This window comes from Hippocampus bargibanti, linkage group LG13, assembly GCF_051943395.1.
Source record: "Hippocampus bargibanti isolate YZ-2025 linkage group LG13, ASM5194339v1, whole genome shotgun sequence".
Classification (NCBI taxonomy): Eukaryota; Metazoa; Chordata; class Actinopteri; order Syngnathiformes; family Syngnathidae; genus Hippocampus; species Hippocampus bargibanti.
The window spans coordinates 7,906,809-7,927,114 of NC_142746.1; positions in this window are offsets into that span (position 1 = coordinate 7,906,809).

Here is a 20,306-nt window from a genome sequence, read left to right on the forward strand (position 1 = left end):
CCAACATGGGTCGAGTGATCCTCTATTGCCGCTATAATGACCTGAAATGTGGAGAGTGGGCACAGAGAGACTATTGAGGAGTGTCTTTCCCCACCCCCCTCCAATTCATGTAAAATGTCAATGCATTTTCCAACAGACACTTATGAGGGAGCTCAGCAGACCCTCAAGTTTTGAGGAAGAAAATAACCTTTCGCAAAGACGCCAGCCGCCTCTAATGCTTTAACAAAATAGCTTTGACATTTTACAGGACGAGATTCGGGTGGTGGTGGCGGTCGGGATGAAGATAGGGGTCATTCGTAGACACTCTTGAGTTTACTTATGCCTCCAAGCAAACGGCACAAAAATGATGGCGTGAAAGGCCACACAGGGTGAAATAAAGTAACTTATCTGGCTTTCTTAGGGTTTTAGTTACCAGTGTGGATTTTTTTCCCTCCTCCCTCAAGAAAGTCAACTTATCTTTTGATGTTTGGTCGCTGTCTGCCGCAGAGGGAGACGGGAGGGAGTGATTCCTCCGCACAGTGGGGGCTCAGGGCTGGTACAACGATTGTTTGTCCAAGATACGGGCTGTTTTCATTACTCCCTGCCACTAATTCATTTATTATTGCACACACACAAAAAAGTGCTCAGAGGGGGGTAAGGTGTGGGGCTGGGGGACACTGTTCTTTCTCTCCTTTTAACTCATTCATTGCCATTCACAAAATTATTGGGGAATTGAAAGTATGACGTAGACCGCGATTCCCAAATTTGTTGAGGTTTTGTTTTTTTCTTGTTTGGGTACTGATAAAGCCCTGGCCGTGGCCTCTGGCAAAATGGTTTCCTTTCCACAAGGGTGCAGCATTTCCCTTTTTTCCATGTTAGCGCTTAGTTCCAACTTCAGCTGTTGTTAAAGCACTATATAAAACAATATGTATGTATTGCATTGTATTTTGGACAGCCACCCTCATTTCAAGCTCATATAAGTCCAGACCCATATAATTTAGGAATTAACTCATTTTTCCTGATGAGAGAAGATATTCTCAGGTTTCTTAGGCTGCATTGAATGTTGATGTAGTCCTAAAACTCAATACTCTGTGGGTCCTGGAATTCGAGTGACAATGACAAAACCCTGGCACTGGAGTGGACACAGAGGTCTGACCAGCCGTTTATCAGCACCCTCGCAAGAAAAACCAAAACCCGAACAAATATCGTGAATGGTGCTCCACGTTACACTTTTCAATTCCCGAATAAATTCGGGAATGGCAGCGAATGAGTTTATATTTTTTTACCATGCTTTAAAAACGTTACAATAAATTCTCAGTGTCAACATCTGGGTCAATGAAGATTTAGATAAGGCTTTTAATTTTCTGCAGCTCCAGACATTTTTTTTTTGGTCCAATATGGCTCTCTCAACATTTTAGGTTGCTGACAGCTGATCTACGCTAATAACCTATACTGACTGAAAGAACAAACAAATGATCATTAGTTGGCCAAAATGATGAAATGGGGACCATATATCCTCTTTTGTGGCAGTTTCGCTTGGTGGTGTACCATGTGATTTTCCGACTTAAAAAAAGTGCCTCGGCTCAATAGCGGAAGCACTGCTGTACATATTTAAAAAGGATCGAGGCCTTGCGGTTAACAAGACGCAAGTCGGCAACCCCTCATCTTTAATTTCCTGTCTTGCCGTGTGAAGACACAGATCAAACGAAGGACAAAGTGGCACTCCTTGGAGGGGAGAGAAGAACAACCTCCGGCTTCAACCTACCCCCCCCCCCCCCACTCACTCACGGTCACTCCCGTACCAGATTCCATTTCTCTTTACTTCCTCTCCTCCCTTTAAATAGCAGAAAAAACGTATCAAAGCTATTTGTCGGAACGGCAGTCAATGATCCCGCGTTACTGATTAGCGATGGACCCGGGAACCATTTGTGTACTGGCAACTTGAATTCTGTCATTGACGGATACGCTGTCACTCTCCGTCGTTTAATGTCCCGTGACGGCAACCGCCGATCCCTCAGCCGCCGCTTAAGCCGCTTTTAATTTGGGTTTTGACTTCCTCGGCTGTCTCCTGCCTGCTCGCCATTGGCAAAAAAAAAAGTTTGATGGCCAATCTGTAGCATCCACGTCAATCAAACATCTGTTCGGCATCGGGTCGTCCATGGCTGCACCGGCTGACCTCGCCGTGACCCTCGCGATAAGCGGTGAGGCGGGGAAACGGGGGCGAGGCGTTTACGCTTGCTGAAGCCACCTTGGAGAAGGGCGAGCCCATCACACATTAGCGCTGATTGTCCATTTTGGATTCCACGTACTCAATGTTTGATTTTCTCCTTTTTCACTGCGTGCGCCGCACACAAGGGGGTGGTGGGCGTGTTGGGGGGTGTTGGGGTGTAGTGGGTGGTGGGGGGGTGAAGTGAAGGTGAAATTTCTCCCTTCCAAATGGATTGCAATTTCCCCCCATTTAGCACCTGAGGGTAATTAGCTCGAGGAGAGTGCAGAGTGAGAAACACGTTCATGGAACATTAACTCTCGCACATTCTCCAGTTGCAGGGAATTAATAGGAAAGATTAAAGTTTAAAGAGAGCAAATGCCATTAGCTTGCAAGCTCCTTCTGGGGGGTTGGGGGGTGCATCCCACCAGCTATAATCCGACGGCGCTGAAAAAAATAAAAATAAAAATGACTGCCATCTTCCTAAACTTCCACATAGGTGTTTGCGATTTAGCTCTTTTGGGGGTGCACGGTGGGATTTGTGATTGGATGATCAAGGATGAGGTGATGGATGTTCTGCCAACGAATGTCATATTCCTGTGTACCAGCAGGTGGCAGAGGATGGCTCTCCCTTCTAAGTGCACACCTGCTGCCAATATGGTTATCATGTTAATCCACATATTTAACTCATTCACTGCCAGGCGTGCAAAAATGTCTCCACTCCTCATATTACTCCAGATTCTAGAATTCTAGGACCCAGAGAATATTGAGTTTTAGGACTACATCATAATTCAATACAGCGAAAGAAACCTCGGACTTCTTTCATCAGAAAAAATAGTTAATTCCCAAGTTATTTGGGTCTGGAGTAATAGGATGTGCAGGTGGGGGTGGCTGTACAAATGGCAAATGCTGCCCCCTCGTGGAAGAGAAAAAAACATTGTCAGACGTCTGACCACCGCTTTATCTGCACCCTCCCTGCAGGAAAAAAACTAAACCCGAACAAATTCGGGAATGGCGCTCCACGTAATATTTTTAGTTCCTGGATAAGTTCAGGAATAGCAGTGAATGAGTTAAGGAACGTCGAATCGCCAAGTGTCGGATTATTAACCTTGTTGCTGCTATGTTGTTCTCGTTATTGTTATTTTTATTTATTTTATTATTGTTATTTTTGAACCCTAGTCTCTCCCTTGTTTAGTATTTGTGTGCCTTTGTAGCTCGTTTTTTCTTTTCTTTTTGTTAAAATTGGACTCTAGTCATTCCGTTTATTGTCTTGGATGTACGAAAACCTTGTAAAAGTAAATTTCTCCACTGCGAGACTAATAAAGGCCAATCCTATCCAATCATTGTTTGTCAATGTATTGTTTTTCCTGGTTCTTTTTCGACATCGACAACTTTTGTTTCTTGTGCCGCTATTATTATTATTATTTGTATGCATTTTGTTTATGTCTATGTTTGTGGGATCCGATCATCATTCACGTCATACTCCTTCTCGCCCCTTCTGGGCCTTTTTTTTTTCTTCCTGAACTCACCATATGTGTATCTAATCATTTATTTCCATCATACATCGAGTTTTCCTTGGCTTCTACTTTTTCTCCACTTATTCGTCCATTTAGCCATTCATCCATCAATCTATCTACCTTAAGGGGATAGAGGAGAAGACGGCAATTGGCAATGAATTTTTAGAGGCCATCCCACTCACAGATTCCATCACAGGCTAAAAAATTCGGTGAGGGTGAGGAAAAAAAAGAAATTGAGACATGGTGGAATTTATTGCCCATAAAATTCCATTCTATTATCTGATTTGAAAAGTCCAGTCCTCCTAGCTTCAGAAAATCTATTTCCCGCACATTTTAATCCCCCCGGCGTAGCAGTCCTCATAATTCATTGTAGTGTGTTCGGTTCACTTTTATTAGATCTGAAACAAATTTTGGCGGGGGATCCTATAGGTCATTAAGCATGGAGTAATTTTATCCTTGTTTCCCTAATGATGCCATAATGGCGAGTGAATTTCTTAACTAAAGACCAAAGAACATTGTGAAGGTCAGCTTCATCTGCAGGCTCCTTCAAGCGCTTCTCGCCGAGATTGGAAAACTCGCACATTTTGGGAGGAGTCATTAATAACCTGTAAGCTGAGAGCCTATTTGCGTTCTCGCTCGCCACCTTTTAATTCGCCTCCTTTTCACATCGTTCCTTGGCACTTCTTGTCCTCACGCGGCGATTGAGTGGGTACGTGCAAGTGTGTATGTGTGTGTGTGTGTGTGTGTGTGTGTGTGTGTGTGTGTGTGTGTGTGTGTGTGTGTGTGTGTGTGTGTGTGTGCGTGTGTGTGCGCGTGCGGCTTGCAGAAACGGCAGTGCAGTGACATACAGATCCCAGATGTGATGCGGCTATAATTTGAATTTTATGCCTTTGTTATCGCTTTAATCATTTTCTTTATTCGTTTTGTTCCAGCGGTCCGGGAGAGACACCTGATAGGCGAAAGCACCCAGGGAGCCATTTTTATTTGGAATGTGGTGCAAGGCTTAATTAGAATTTGAATTTTGCTGAGCCTTGAAATGGCTGGTACTTTATCCTGATCACTTTAGATATTGTTCCAAGTCAATCATTTGTCATTGCAAAGCATGCTGGGAAAGGGCTCGCCTAATGAATCAGCACGCTTGTTCACCAATTTTTGCTGCCCTGGCGTTTTTTTTGTCCACTTAGGCGGCGTGATGCGCCGACGAGGGTGCTTACATGTCCATGTAACGACGCCGCGTCCCTCGGAGCTCTGCCAACATTTTGCTCATATGGGCTCCCGGCACGTATGGAGACCCCCTCTTCCCTCATTTCCGCCACCCTCACTCTTCCCTCTCGCCTCCTCCCTCTTCTTTTTGAGTGAGCAAAGTCACAAGGAACTTTGGATGCTGGTACAACCGCATTTAAGTTAACAGAGTCAAAGTGGGTGCGAATACCTGACACAGTTGGAAATCCAATTTGATGGTATTATTCATGTCAGCCAGAGCACGTTTTATAAGTAAGAATAATAGCCTAACATCGTGATTAAATTTTAACTCGGAAGTGTTGATTTTCTAAATACGTTCTGGTGCAGAGTCTGGACAAAGGTCCATATTTTTTAAGGTGTGACAGCTATAAAAAAATGATACTGAGCTAGTTTATTTTACAAATGGGGGAAAAATCTGAATTAAGGTTACAATTTTGCATAATTTTTCGATGGCTTAAAGGACAACCGACGTCTCCGGACAAGTTGTGTCCATAATTTGTAAAATGGCTTCATATGACTTCTACTGAGCGTATTTTAATAAGATTCCACCGCATATAGCTATATTTTACGTTTTAAGTCTCGCTCTGAATATTCAGGAAGTCTTGTTTTTGAGTTGGTGACGAGTCCGTACGTGACGTCACTAAAGGAACGCCCCTAACCGAAAAAAGACACATTGTAGCAGTACTTCCATCACGTCAATGTATTTTGCTGTACATGTTTGGTCTGAAAACAGTGTTGCACCCAAAAGCCGCCAGAAGAGGGCGTCCAAGCTCCATATAAGGAATTGATCATCCTGTGGAAACGGAGGTGGCCACAGGAGGTCGCCATTTTGTGCCTCTTTTCTGGTGATCGGTTTCCCCCCAATGTTACCTCAAAATGGCATGGAATAAATTATTTAATCGATTGCAAACATGTATGCTTTCCTCTTCAGAAATATTTGAATCATATTCATAACTGGATGTGTAACAAGAAAGCATATTCTCCGAATCTGAAGCCATTGTTTGGATTCTCCAGAAATGCAAGACGTCTTGGTGTGACGTCACGAACTGGGGGCGGGACTTTCTGAAAATGCCCAATTCGCAGCTCAGCTTTTTGCAGATTTTGGACACTTTAAGTCGTTTTTATTGGTGTTTTGGGTATTTTAGATGCTATAAAACGTTTTTCTGATGTCAGTTAAGAAACAAAAAAGTGATGTCGGTTGTCCTTTAAAGAGTTATTTAAGTCCATTCAATTAAAAAAAAAAGAAAACTTTTTTTTTAATGTTCACATTTAATTTGATACAATTTTAATTTAGCAGAAGGGAATAATTGTAATCAATCTGTGCAAGTAATAATTGTGATGAACTCATTCACTGGCAGACATGTTAAAAATGTGTGGCGGGGTTTTTGTCATTGTCACTCAAATTCCAGGACCCACAGAATATTGAGTTTCAGGACAATATAAACATTCATTATTATTGTGAGAGAAGAGGATGCACAAAACCGGTATAGATGGAGGACATTGATTCGCTGTGGCGACCCCTGAAGGGAAAAGCCGAAAGGAAAAGAAGATAAACATTCAATGCAGCATAAGGTCTTTAGACTCTCTTATTTCACCAGAAAAAAAGGATTAATTCCTAAGGCGTATGTGTCTGGAGTTATAGGAACTTAAAATGAGGGTGACTGTCCCAAAAACATTGCAATACATACATATTGGTATATATAGCGCCTTAACAACAGCTGAAGCTGGCACAAAGTGCTAACACGGAAAAAAGGAAAATGTTGACCCTTGTGGAAGGGAAAAACACTGCCAGAGGCCATTCCTCGGCACCCAAACAGGAAAAAACTAAACCCGAAAAAATTCGGGAATGGCGTTTGACGTTATGTTTTCATTTCCCGAATAAATGTGTGACAGTAGCACTGAATGAGTTTAAAAAAACAATACGGTTACACGTATATTGCAAATGGTGGTACTTGGAGTATTCTTTATTTATTTATTTATTTATTTATTTTTCGGTGATAATTTTGTAAACCGTTTGAGCACTTCTCATACGTTAGAATAAAAGTCCATGACACAAATTGTGAAATCTTATTTCCGAAAACATCAGTTGTTAAATATTAAATAAACTTGACCATTTATCTGCCCTTTTGACAGATATAAAAGTTATTACAAATGAATAAAATGAAAAAATCACCACAGTCCGTTGGTGCAAATGTTCCTCATGCGCGTGTGTATGCGTCTGAGGCTCGGGTAGACGGCGGAGACAACCATCTGTCCTGTACATGTTGCGATGTGAAGCGGACATGGTAATGTTGTTTTGTCACAGCCTATCTGGGAAAACGTGTGTCCGACTTGCTAAGCCCGCCCCCCCATGCCCCCCCCCCCCCCACTGCCACTTCACCGCCTCCCTCAGATGTATTTTATTACTAGGACGCCTTCCTGTGGGGAGATTGGAGCTGACAGGCATTTAGGTTCAGAAATGTAGCAATAAATGGCATTCTCAGGGTGCTGATGTGCACTTTGCCGCGGCGATCTGACGAGCCAAAAGGCGAGAACTAAGAACGGCGGTGCTCGGACTTTAATTTGTTTGGGGACGCATCTCAAATAATCGTTTTCCATTGAAATGAATATAAATGCCATCAATCTGTCCGTGAATATCAACACAAATAATAAAATGTGCTGTCTTATGACCAAAACGGTGTTGCTCCAGTTTGTGTTCAAATACACATTTAGAATAGTTTTATTTTCATTCTCTAAGGTTATAAGACCCAAAAAAATTGATACAGGTTTAGTTAGCCCACGTGTAAGCATTGCGCTAGCAGATTTTCAGCAAATGAATCGAGTTCCGCTCAATATACAGGATGTTGAAATCCCTTAATTTCTGGTTAAATTTTGCAATCATCTTTGACAGGCAAAAAAAACAGTTTGAGGGATTTTTTCACAATGTTTGAGGTACCACTTTATTTAATACTTCTAACTAATATGCTCATCATGATTTCAAAGCTACAGTATGTTTTGTTTTTCTGAAACAGCTCCCCTCCACCCCCTTTAAAGATGTGCATGAGAGGGCTTGCGAAGACTTTTCCCCTTAATTGCTTTTAAATCTAATTGAAAGTGAAGCGAAAAAGTCAGGAAGCCTTGCCGTGAACTCCTTTGAAAATAAAATAAAATTCTTGTGACAAGATGATGGATCACCTGTAAGCCTACCTGACACTGAAATTAGGCTTTTTTAATGACACGCTGCCTCCTCCTAGATGTGAAATTCAAATTGGCTCCCCTGCTCTCCCTTCCCCGTCGTCACCTGTCCCTTTGACTCGCGCGTACGCCAAACACAGGCACTTTGTCTTTGTCACTGGCAGCAGGACAATGTTTTTCACCGGCAAGCTTTTGTATTAACCAATCTCATATGGAACTGACGACATAGCTCATTGAGCAGCGCGTAGTTGTTACGGGAGCGCTTTCACCCCCCCCCCACACCCCGCCTCTCTCGCTCTCACAGAGACTAGATTTCATAACCCCATCATTTGCGGCTCATTTTGAGATGGGATTGCAAATTTTCCACTACAAAAAAAGCCAGGAAGTGCTAAAATCATTCATGAATGATATATTTTTTTAGGTGTATTAAATGAACATAATAGGAGGCTAAATTGACCTGATGAGTTATAATATAGAGCTGATGAGTTTGCGGAACTGTCGCGGCTTGGAATTGAAGCGGATTTATGTGGGTCTCACAAATGTTAGACAATCTCTTTTCGTCAATGGATGCTACAGCTTCGTGTTTGCTTTCAACATTTAGCTTGTAGCAGACGGGCACATTTCACCATGATGACCCTGATCCACTGGTGAAAAGGACGCTTTGATCCCCTCCTCTTTCATCCAGAACTGCTTCATTCAACAAAGAAGGTGCAGGAAGTGCTTAAGATTGAATGCCTGTGTCTTTGTGTTGTCATATTTGTTGTTTAGTTTTTTTTGTTCTTTTGACTTCAAGATTGCACAGCGAGAGTGGCTGACTTTACAGCAGCTCCTGTATTTTATTTTTTCTACTTCCTCCTTTCCTTTTCTCTTCCTTTCATAACTTTGCTGCTGTTAAATTCTCCACTGCGAGACGAATAAAGTCTAATCCAATCAAATCCATCAATATTTTTTGATGAGTCATTACTGTTCTCCCATTTTAATTTGGCACAAACTAAACATCACAATTGTTTGTGATAAAAAAACACCAGTTACAAATCCAATTTCATCACACATCATTTTAACGTGCGCTCATACAATAGGCAAAAAGATGCAATGCAATGCAATGTACTGTAAGTCTCAATTTAGCTCGCGGGCCACTTTGGAGTTTCGTCTTCCATCAGAGGGCCGTTTTATTGACGGTAAATCCATGAAAAACGTTTCATCATGATCATTGCATTATGTTTGCAAAAAAAATAAAAAATAAAATTAACTAATGACAATTGATTACTTTTTGAAAATAAAGTAAGTTCGAACTCATACACTGTTCATCTGAAGGTAATGGGGTAACAAAAATATTGCAAAATCCCAATGTTATACCTTACATATGAAAATAGGACACTGTTACAGATTTTGGTCAGGATCGTGCAAGTTTGGTTAAATATATGTTGAAATCCCGTAATTTTCAGTTCAATGTTACAATCACCATCGAAAGCGAGAAGCAAAAAAGCGAGAAGCAAAAAAGTGATTTTACTTTCGCAGGCCACATAAAATGACATGGTGGGCCGCATCTGGTCCATGAGCATTAAGTTTGACACCGTGTCATAGAAAGACCCCAGGAAAAAAAATGCAATGCTCCAACACGCTTTCAAAGAGGGATGATCTTTGCAAAGAACGCAGTATGGGGTCGGAAGCCACATACATATACTGTAGTGATGAGTCTTTCCATCCCGAAACATTCAGTCCAAAATGGAACAGATACTGAGGAATATGTAGATCACCTTACCTGACACGGGAGATGACGTCACTCGTAATCCGGTGTGGCATCTCTGACGCAGACCCGCATCATCTGCGATGCACCCTCCACCTCCTCCTTCTCCTCTCGGTCACATCGAGATGCTAGGCGGTCCCCGGTAATCCATCCTGACGCCTGAAGGAAAGGACCGCGCCGGCCTTGGGACGCGGGGCAGAGGGAGGCAAATGAAAAATCAATGTTACTGTGACACATTAACTTATCCCCCAATTTCATAAGCGGCATTGGGTGTCAGGAAGAATCTGCGGTGTTGTGAGAGGCACGACTGGCTTTTTTCGCATGCCACTTTCAGCTTGCAGTTTACGCTAGGCAGGAGTTGGCTTGACTCAAAAGTAGTCTGTACGCTGTTTTTTTTTAAACTTGAGCCCTCCAGGAGTTAGGATCATGAATACTTTGTGGAATTTTAGTATTGTGCACTGCAGTCTGCTCGCAAGAAAATAAACTTTTTTTCATTTGTCAATTCTGTAAATATGATCTGAAAGTTATATGTGAAATAAGATCTGTGAAATAATTAGCCATGTCTTAGCCCAGTCTTGGTACTTTCAATTGATTTCATGGAGTGTTTGTTTATTTATTTATACTACTTTTATTTTTATTTATTTATTTACCGTCCCCAGGCATGGCGATTTTGGACAAATCTGAGAGAAAGCATGTGACAACTGGCGGCTATTTTCTTTTTCTCAAATCTTATTAACTTACCAAAGCTTATTAACGTCTTGGGAATGTTTCGTGATAGTTGACAATCTACAGCCGTCGTCTGGGAGTAGGCAGGAGACACCCGGAACCGGTTGCCAGTTAATCGCAGTGCACAAAAGGATGAACAACCATTTAATTGTCATGATCTGGTTGGCGACCAACGGGTAGCGACGTCAGCCCTGCCTGCAGCATCGCAGGTGCTGGTCGTTTTAATCAGTGACACTTAAAAGAACTCCCGGCACGACCATCCGGTGTCGGTTCATTGTTTGTTGCATGCTTTGTCTGCAATTGCACGCATTGTATGTTGTGCATGTGTTTGTTTAACCTTGGCGGACTTTTACACTTGGTTTTCTTTTGATACTTTTTTCTGTTCAGATCATTTTGATGTTTTACATTTTGTTCCTGCTGACCTTTATTTTAATACAATTTGTCAAACAACCTCCTGCTCCCTCCTGCCTGCTTTTTGGGATCCGCACCCGCCATCACCACCTCGCAAAACGTGACATTAATAGCAAGGAGTGGTGGTAAAATTTAAAGAAAAGACCCTTCACTTGGAGAGCCTGCCTAATCAGTACCCTCTCTCAACTGTTACATGTATTTAAAGACCAAATTAACAACCCATAAAGGGCCTTTGGTACGCTACATTCAAATTAGCCTTTCTTATTTACTGCCACAGAACTGCAAAAGTGACACTTTGCCTGATTGCATTAAGAAAAGCAACGGAGTGACCTTGGCATAATGGAGGTGGATGACATATGAGCGTCTGCAAGCCGCCCCGTCCTCAAAAACTCACGTTCGCCAGCATTGTGAGCCAGCAGGAGGGGAATGTCAAGAAGGGAGAGAGTGGAGAGGAAAAAAAGGAAAGACGGGACAGCACGTCTTTTAATCGTCAGCTAATGGCGTTAGCATCACTTGGGCTGCAAATGGCGAAGCAAAGCGGCAAGATTTATGGCCAGCAGAGGTTCTTTCTTTCAAACAAAAAGAGACTGCCAGCGTCGCCGCGGCTCTCGCCGTTGATGCTTTTGAGCCCGCGTTGATTGTTCGCAGATTTTAATGCTTTAATTACACCTCAACATCTGTGCGCAGTGATTTAAGTTTATGGATGTTGAAGCTCTTAATTATGAAGCAAAAAAAAAACCATCAAGTCATTTCTGATGGCGGATGCAGACAATTAAATTTATTTAAGATTTTCATCCGAGGCTGTCTAGAAATGACCCTGGATGCAACAAACGCCGTCGCGTGATGTGTCCTATAATGGACGATCAGCGTGAACAGACGGCATCAATCACGAGCGATCATCACAAAGTGAGAAAGGCGCGTCTGCTGTTCGGCATCAGGGGCGCCTTGCAAATGATCTTGGGAAACAATGAGAAACAAGAAGGAAGCACCCGCCAAACAGTAACTGTGCAAATAGACCTGACCAACCTTGAAACTCAGCTGACTCGAATACAGATTCAAGTGAAATTAACCCTTTCATGCACTCGTAACCTGATAACAAGATACGCTCGTTTAGCGCCGCTTTCCCGGAAAGCGTTCATTGAGATCAGTTCTGGACCACACCACCCAAAAAAAACATTTTAAAAATGTATTGATTTAATTATTCAGAAGACACTTTGACATCAGTTTCAGTCCACGGCGGGTGGCAAATATCAAAATGGCTTATTGATGACAGTGATTGGAATAATCTACTTCAATATTAATCCACAAACATTTTTTTACGAATAACAATACCTTGTTTAGAGTCGAGTTGCCCTGAAATAAAAAAGTTAAGCTACATTATTTCCCGGTGTATAAGGTGGACCCAAAAGCCTTAAAGGACAACCGGCATCACTTTTTTGTTTCCTAACTGACATCAGAAAAACGTTTTATAGCATCTAAAATACCCAAAACACGCAGTATGATATTTTTAGTGAAATGCAAAAAACACCAATAAAAATGACTTAAAGTGTCTAAAAAGTACTTCAATTTGAAACCGGAAGTGGCCAGTTTCAGAAGGTCCCGCCCCCATGTTCGTGGTGTCACGGCAAGACGTCTCGCCTTGCTCGAGAATCAAAACAATGGTTTCAGAGATGCTTTTTTTGTTACTCATCCATGCTCTTATGAATATGATTCAAATAGTTCTGAAGAGGAAAGCATACATGGTTGCAATTGATTAAAGAATTTATTCCGTGTCATTTTGGGGGGGGGGGATGTAGCACCGAATGTGTGTCATCTGCGGGGGGGGGGGGTGTAGCATTCAAAAGAGGCAGAAGAGGGCGACAAAGCTCCGTGGAAACGGGCTGATTAATTCCTTACAATTTTTGTCAGTGAATATCAAATAGGTGCTCGGTGCCACACACAAGAATTCACCATCGCGTTATTTGTGTGTTTTCCTTCTAATTTCGCTATGCCTTATAATTGCAAAAACGTTTTTATATTTATATATAATATTTGGAAACTGTTTTTATTTGATTTACCAATCGAGGTATGGAAGTGTCCTGGAGAGGTGGCGGTGGTGTTCCTGACTGGGTTATTCAACAAGATCTTAGATGGTGAACAGATGCCTGAAGAATGGAGACAAAGTGTACTCGTGCCCATTTTTAAGAACAAAGGCGATGTGCAGAGTTGTACTAACTACAGAGGAATAAAGTTGATGAGCCATACTATGAAACTATGGGAAAGAGTAGTTGAAGCTAGACTAAGAGCAGAAGTGAACATTTGTGAGCAGTAGTATGGCTTCATGCCAAAAAAGAGTACGACAGATGCAGTGTTTGCTTTAAGAATGCTGATAGAGAAGTACAGAGAAGGTCAGAAGGAATTGCATTGTGTCTTTGTAGATCTGGAGAAAGCGTACGACAGGGTGCCCAGAGAAGAGCTGTGGCATGGCATGAGGAAGTCTGGAGTGACGGAAAAGTATGTCAGAGCGATGCAAGACATGTATCATGACTGTAAGACAGTTGTGAGGTGCGCTGTCTGTGTGACTGAGGAATTCAAGGTGGAGGTGGGACTTCACCAGGGGTCAACTCTGAGCCCCTTCTTGTTTGCTATGGTGATGGAGAGGCTGACAGACGATGTTAGACAATAATCTCCTTGGACCATGATGTTTGCAGATGACATTGTGATCTGTAGCGAGAACAGGGAACAGGTGGCGGAGAAACTAGAGATGTGGAGATATGCCCTGGAAAGGAGAGAGAGGAATGAAGATCAGTCGCAGCGAGACAGAATATATGTGTGTGAATGAAAGGGATCCAAGTGCAAGAGTGATGCTACAGGGGGAAGAGATAAAGAAGGTGGAGGATTTTAAGTACTTGGGGTCAACTGTCCATAGCAATGGAGAGTGTGGAAAAGCGGTGAAGAAGTGTGTCCAGGCAGGCTGGAGCGACTGGAGAAAAATGTCAGGTGTGATGTGTGATAGGAGATTTTCAGCTAGGATGAAAGGAAAAGTGTATAAAACAGTGGTGAGACCAGCTACGATGTTTGGACTGGAGACGGTGCCACTGAAGAAAAGACAGGAAGCAGAGCTGGAGGTAGCAGAGATGAAGATGTTGAGGTTTTCTTTGGGAGTGACCAGTTTGGATAGGATCAGGAATGAGTACATTATAGGGACAACTCATATTAGAGGCTTTGGAGAGAAAGTCAGAGGCCAGACTGAGATGGTTTGGACATATCCAGAGGAGAGAGAGTGAGTATATCGGGAGAAGGATGCTGAGCCTTGAACTGCCAGGCAGGAGACCGAGAGGAAGACCGAAGAGGAGGTTTATGGATGTGGTCAAAGAGGACATGAAGGTAGCTGGTGTGAGGGAAGAGGATGCACAAAACCGGGATAGATGGAGGACATTGATTCGCTGTGGCGACCCCTGAGGGGAAAAGCCGAAAAGAAAAGAAGAAGCTGCTGTGAAATGTAAATTTCTCCAATGCGAGACTAATAAATGTAAATTTAATCTTAATCCAATCCAATCGAATATCCTGTCTTGGACTCCACTTCCTGAAGCAGAATGCTAGCTTGGATATCATTGAAAACCTCACCCCTAAGAGAAAAGAAAGGTGGAGGTAAATTTCATCCTATATGACCTTCCATTCAAAGGCTTAGTTCCAATGTTTTCATGTCGTGCAAAGCCGAGACCACCAAAATCAGGGAAGGGATTTCAATCAACCCACCCTCAATTCTCTAATGTCAAAGAGGAACAAATCACACACTTCCTAAGTAGATATAGTACCATTTCGAAAAGTTTATTCCAATGAGCTAGAGCATTAAAATCCTGACAGATAAACAGATCACATATGTGCGTGCAACTCTAATCAAGCACAAACTATTTGAAAAGGCCATTTAGTGAGCAAAATGTGCCCGTTTTCTTCACTAGCGCGAAGCTCAACAGCCTTTCCTTCGGCAAAGACAAGGACAGTGGAGTGTGACAAGCATTAAAGGCGCCATGTTTGCCGTACATACACACTTACCGGCTTAATGTGCGGGTGTCCATCAAGATGACTTGTACTTGAGGACTGCAGACGACGTGGCGGCTTCGGCTAAAATGAAGGACCAGCAATGGACGTGAGAAGAAGTAGAAAAAAAAGAAAAGCCCTGCAGGATATTTGTCAAATGAGATCCATTTGTTGTCGGCTGGTCACTGACAAGCTTCCATGTCAGCGCCACTGATGTGCCTCCTCAGTCAAGTTGGCCTCATATTGTTTGGCAAATTGACTCGTAAGTGCAGCTCGCTAAAAAAACAAAGTGCAGCGCTTTTTCCCCCCTTGCAATGTTTTTAGTCCTTCTTTTCAGAATGCTGATATAAAAAAAGGAATTAACTGCCTTGAGGGGGTGTACACACACAGACACGTATATATATATATATATATATATATTTGGGTGTGTTTTTTAATTGCAATATAGCAGGCATTATTGATGACATCATTATTATGTGTACGACGTCGGAGTGAATAATAAGCCATGATCTGTCATTTATCCTGTTATTGGCACTCCAAATTGTAAAGGTTAGGTAATTTATTCTAATGTTAAATGTGTCAGACGCGATTGCAGACATGGTCCGCGTTTAAAAAGCACCATTGTTCCGTTTCGCACCCCACTCTCCCCCCTTGGAAAAGTGCAGGTCATGAATAATCCACAAAGCGTTTATTTAATCGTCTTCTCTCCTTTGCTCTTGAGTTATTTGCATGCGAACCAGGAACTGATTGTTGCAATATTTTGATGGAATACTGAAGGCTAGAAAGTCATTTTACATTGAAATTCGTGTTGTAACCTGGATGAATAAAAATTTGAATTGGTCCTTCCAGGTATTTTTATTTACAACTATGAAAAATAGGCCGCCAGTCATGAAGCAACATGGTACAGGCTTCACATACAAAGACATTTCTGTACAGCATATTCCCCAAAGATGAATAGCTGTTTGGGGGTAAGCTCGTGCAGAACAATGAGAAGAATTTCAGGAAAATGGGCTTTGGGGTGGCATTGTGCGCATACATTTTTGGGGAGGGGGGGGGGGGGGTGGCTGTAGGGAGGGGTGGGCGGAATGAGTGGTGGTGAAAGGGGGGTGGGGGGTTTCAGCACGCTTGAGCGCATTTAAATTTACACAAACTCTCCAGGAATGACAGTGATAAATGTTACACTCTATTCTACAATATGTTTAATGCATAGGTCTGAGGAGTTAAGTTCCCCCCCCCCCTTTTTTTTTTGCGACGAGGCTGCCGCTGTACTTACCACTATATGTTACATCGCATTCCCTTCCATTAAAATGCCAAGTGGCAACAGTGGAGACAGCAGGGAGGATATGACACGGAATTTGTTTACCTGTCACCTCCTGCCATCCTTCATTTTTTTTAACCTTCCCCCCCCCTTTGTCACGTTGGGGATAGTAGTGAAGGTTGTTGGCTAGTAAAACACGTAAGAGAGAGAGGGGTGGTGTTGGGGTGGGGGAGATTCACAGGGATTGAGACACAACTTGGTCCCTCCATCAATATCTCAAAATGCGTGTACGAAATACTAGAATGTAATAAATTCTTGGTTAAGGCTTTGGGTGATTTAAGCGCTACGGTGAGTGTTATGTAAATAGACTAAAATACTTTCAAAAATTGAAAATGATGTATTGGGCATCTCTCCTTTCCCCCATTCTAATTGTACAGATTGTAAAAAAGGTTAAATATACAGCTCGATTAGATTTTATTAGTGTCACAGTGGAGAAATTTGCATTTCACAGCAGCAAAGTGATGAAAGGGAGTGGGAAGGAGAAGCAGTAGTAGAAAAACAAAATACAGGAGCTGCTGTCAAGGCAGCCACTCTCACGGCGCCATCGTGAAGCTATAAGAACAAAAAAACAAAATAACAAATAATGACAACACAAAGACACTGGCAATCATTCAATCCTAAGCATTTCCTCCACCCTCTTCGATGCATGAAGCAGTTGTCACGTCATGGTAAAATGTGCTCGTCTGCTACAAGCTACGTTTTGAAAGCAAACACAAAACTGTAGCTTCCATTGACGAAAAGAGGTTGTCTCACATCTCCTGTCCCACGTCAATCCGCTTCAATTCCAATCCGAGACAGTTCCACATACGCATCGGTGCTCTGCTTTCTTCTCATCGCGGGTTCTTCAAACCATTCCTCCATCCAGCCGCAGACTGTCCAATAGCATCGACCTATATACTGAACAATGCTATTGCAAAACTATTGCAAACCTTTTGCTCAAATACTCAAAATCTTTATTAAAAGTGTCCAGTTTTCTATTGACAACATTTGTTTGTAGCCTCAATTCAACTCCATTATATCCCATTTTTGAGTCTCCTGCAAAAACGCACACAGTAAACGTGCCATCCTTAGCCACATCTGAGGCGACATTGCTTGCATGACTCACCTTGCCAAGCTTGTTCTGTTTTTCGAGAACCGTGTATTTTTTTAAGTTAGAAATGGGATAATACTTTCACGGCACATTATGTTTTGAAGATGTGAAGATCATAAAATTAGAGGAGGGAGTCTATAACCTTCAAATGCTAGCTTCAACGGACAGTTTTGTCATGATCTGGTTGGCGACCAATGGGTGGCGCTGTCGGCCCCGCCTGCACCTACACAGGTGCCTATCGTTTGCAATCAGTCACACTCAAAAGGACACCTGGCACGACCATTCGGTGTCGGGTAATTGTTAAATGTCATTGAATGCTGTTGAACACATTGTATGCTGTTGGATGCAATTGTATGCATTGTGTGCAGTGCATGTGTTTGTTTAATCTTGGCGGACTTTTAATCTTGGTTTTCTTTTGATACTTTGTTTTTTTTCCATTCAGATGATTTTGATGTTTTACATTTTATTCCTGCTGACTTTATTTTAATACAATTTCTCAAATACGACCTCCTGCTCCCTCCTGCCTGCTTTTTGGGATCCGCCCCCGCCATCACCACCTTGCAAACCGTGACAAGTTTAACACACGGTGACCAATTTTTGACCATGGACTGCTCACAAATGAATCACGAGGGATTTGGGGCGTAGATAGGTGCCGATAGCATACTTAAAAAAAAAGTAAATTAGACATAATTTTAAAGGATACAGAATGGGAAAAAGTGTATTTTTACTTGAAAATATATCGTCCATGGTTCACTGTCTTGCTATTTTATTTCAGAGGCATATTTGTCAAATTCCAAACACTGGCACTATGCTTCACCTTCAGAGATGCTGCTGTATCATGTTGTTATGCAACAGCCCCCTCATTGGGTCCGTTTGAGGCTTCCATGATGCTCGGTAATCCACATCTCACCTTATCGCTCGGGGAAAGTCATCTGTGACCACAAGACCACACTCAAACGGACCACCGCTGGTGACACACGCGTAAAACCTGCTTGACTTCTCTCCGTTGCTTTAACACACACATATAGAGAAAGAGAATGCCTCCGGTGTGGGTTATAGTGAGTGTACATCGGAGAAGTAGAAGGAGGGCGCACAACTGAGTGTAAAAGTGCAACACTGTAAACACAGATAAGATACAGTGTGAAGGCTTGATCTCTCTTCAGGATAAGTGTTTTGATTCCCAGTTTGCCTGCAGAGATGCGGTAACGCCCTAGTGGATGATGGCAAAATGCTCTATAGAAATGGTACGTATCAGTGAAGCAGCTAGAGATTACACTCCAAAATACTCTCTACAATACATACAGCAGCCATAGAGACTAACCACTTTAATATTCTGGAAAATTTTGTCTTGTTTGAGTGTACATTGGCAGGGATGCATCTAGGAAGCGCCCTTGTGGCATTTACGCATTTTGACAGCCACTGGCACAGCTTTGGAACTGAACTGTGCCAGCACCGGCGCAACTCCATTACGATTGGCTCATATTGCTACATGATTTGCTACATGATATGACGCATGACAAAAACTTTTGTTAAACAGCAATTGAAAAAAAACTGTTGGTTGTCATTCAGATGTTTTAACTTTCGTCGTCTACCATCTTGCCTTGCCAATATCTAGCCATAATCACCTTGCATTTGTTTCGGTGCGTCCCAAAGTCATGGTCAGATATGTTGGGCTTTTCCATGATCCGCCGGGAAATACCGAAAGAGATAATCGAATATTCATTTACCCATGGTGCATTGCAGTATTTACATCCATCGAACATGACGCCTGGTTGCAACGTGGCGCGTGAGATCAGGAGTAAAACTCTAAAAGACATTAAAAAAATGGCAGCAAACATACCTATTCTTGTTTTTTATGAAACAATCAAATACATCTGCGGACGATAATGACAATTTTTTTGTCTGCTGTTAATTATTCCCATTTTGTGGGTAATGGGAATTATTCCGGACCTGTAGCAGCACATTGGAAATCTTCAAAGCAAAGAAATTTGACGAAATATTAACCAAAGTCTGTTCTCTGTCTTCTCTGTAATACCCCAGAATATCGAAATAGCACATGATTGATTGTGTAGTAACTTAAGAAAATGGTAAATGTTTGTTTACTTTATTTACGAATAAATTTTTTGACTTGAATTAAAATTGTTGATATATTATAAAAATCGATTTGACTCATATTGTGTTTTTTCATTTGCAGTTTAGAAATATCCCGCTATGATGACTGTATTTTGGTTTATTTCAATCAGTTTTGTATACTTCGGCAGTCTTGTTAAATCGGGCCCCATCCATTTTAGAATTAGGCCCCCTTTTCAAACACAAGGGGGCCAACCGGCCCCGATTTTTATTTTCCCAGATGCATCCCTGTACTTGGTGCCTTGAGAGATGATTGACCTGAGATTTCCAGAAAAATGTAAGCGATTGTGAGAAATACCTTTCCCACCCATGTAATATTTCACATTAAATGCCTGTCCTCCCATCAACATGCCAGTCCATCCTTGTGGGTACCGTGTGCCGGTGCGCCAGTGCTTTAGTTTTATGGCCCGTGCCAAGCAAAGCTCCTTGTGTACCGTAGCAGAGCCACTGTAAACCCTGTAATATGTAAACAAACAAGCCCAAACTTTTTTTTTTTTTGATTTACAAGGCAAGCAGGTGGGACTTGGATGCGGGATCCTTCACCATCTCCAACAGGCCATAGCCAGCCAGCTAGCCAGCCAACAATTCCGGCCGCAGACAGCTTGAGCACTTTCGATTTTATACCTCAGCAATTTTTATAGCGTCTTTAGCCGTGCACGCGCAGACCTCACTATATCCTCTGGAAGCAGAGTTACCTACAACCCCGCCGCCCCACCGCACCCTCGCAAGCGGCGAGGAGGAGGTAA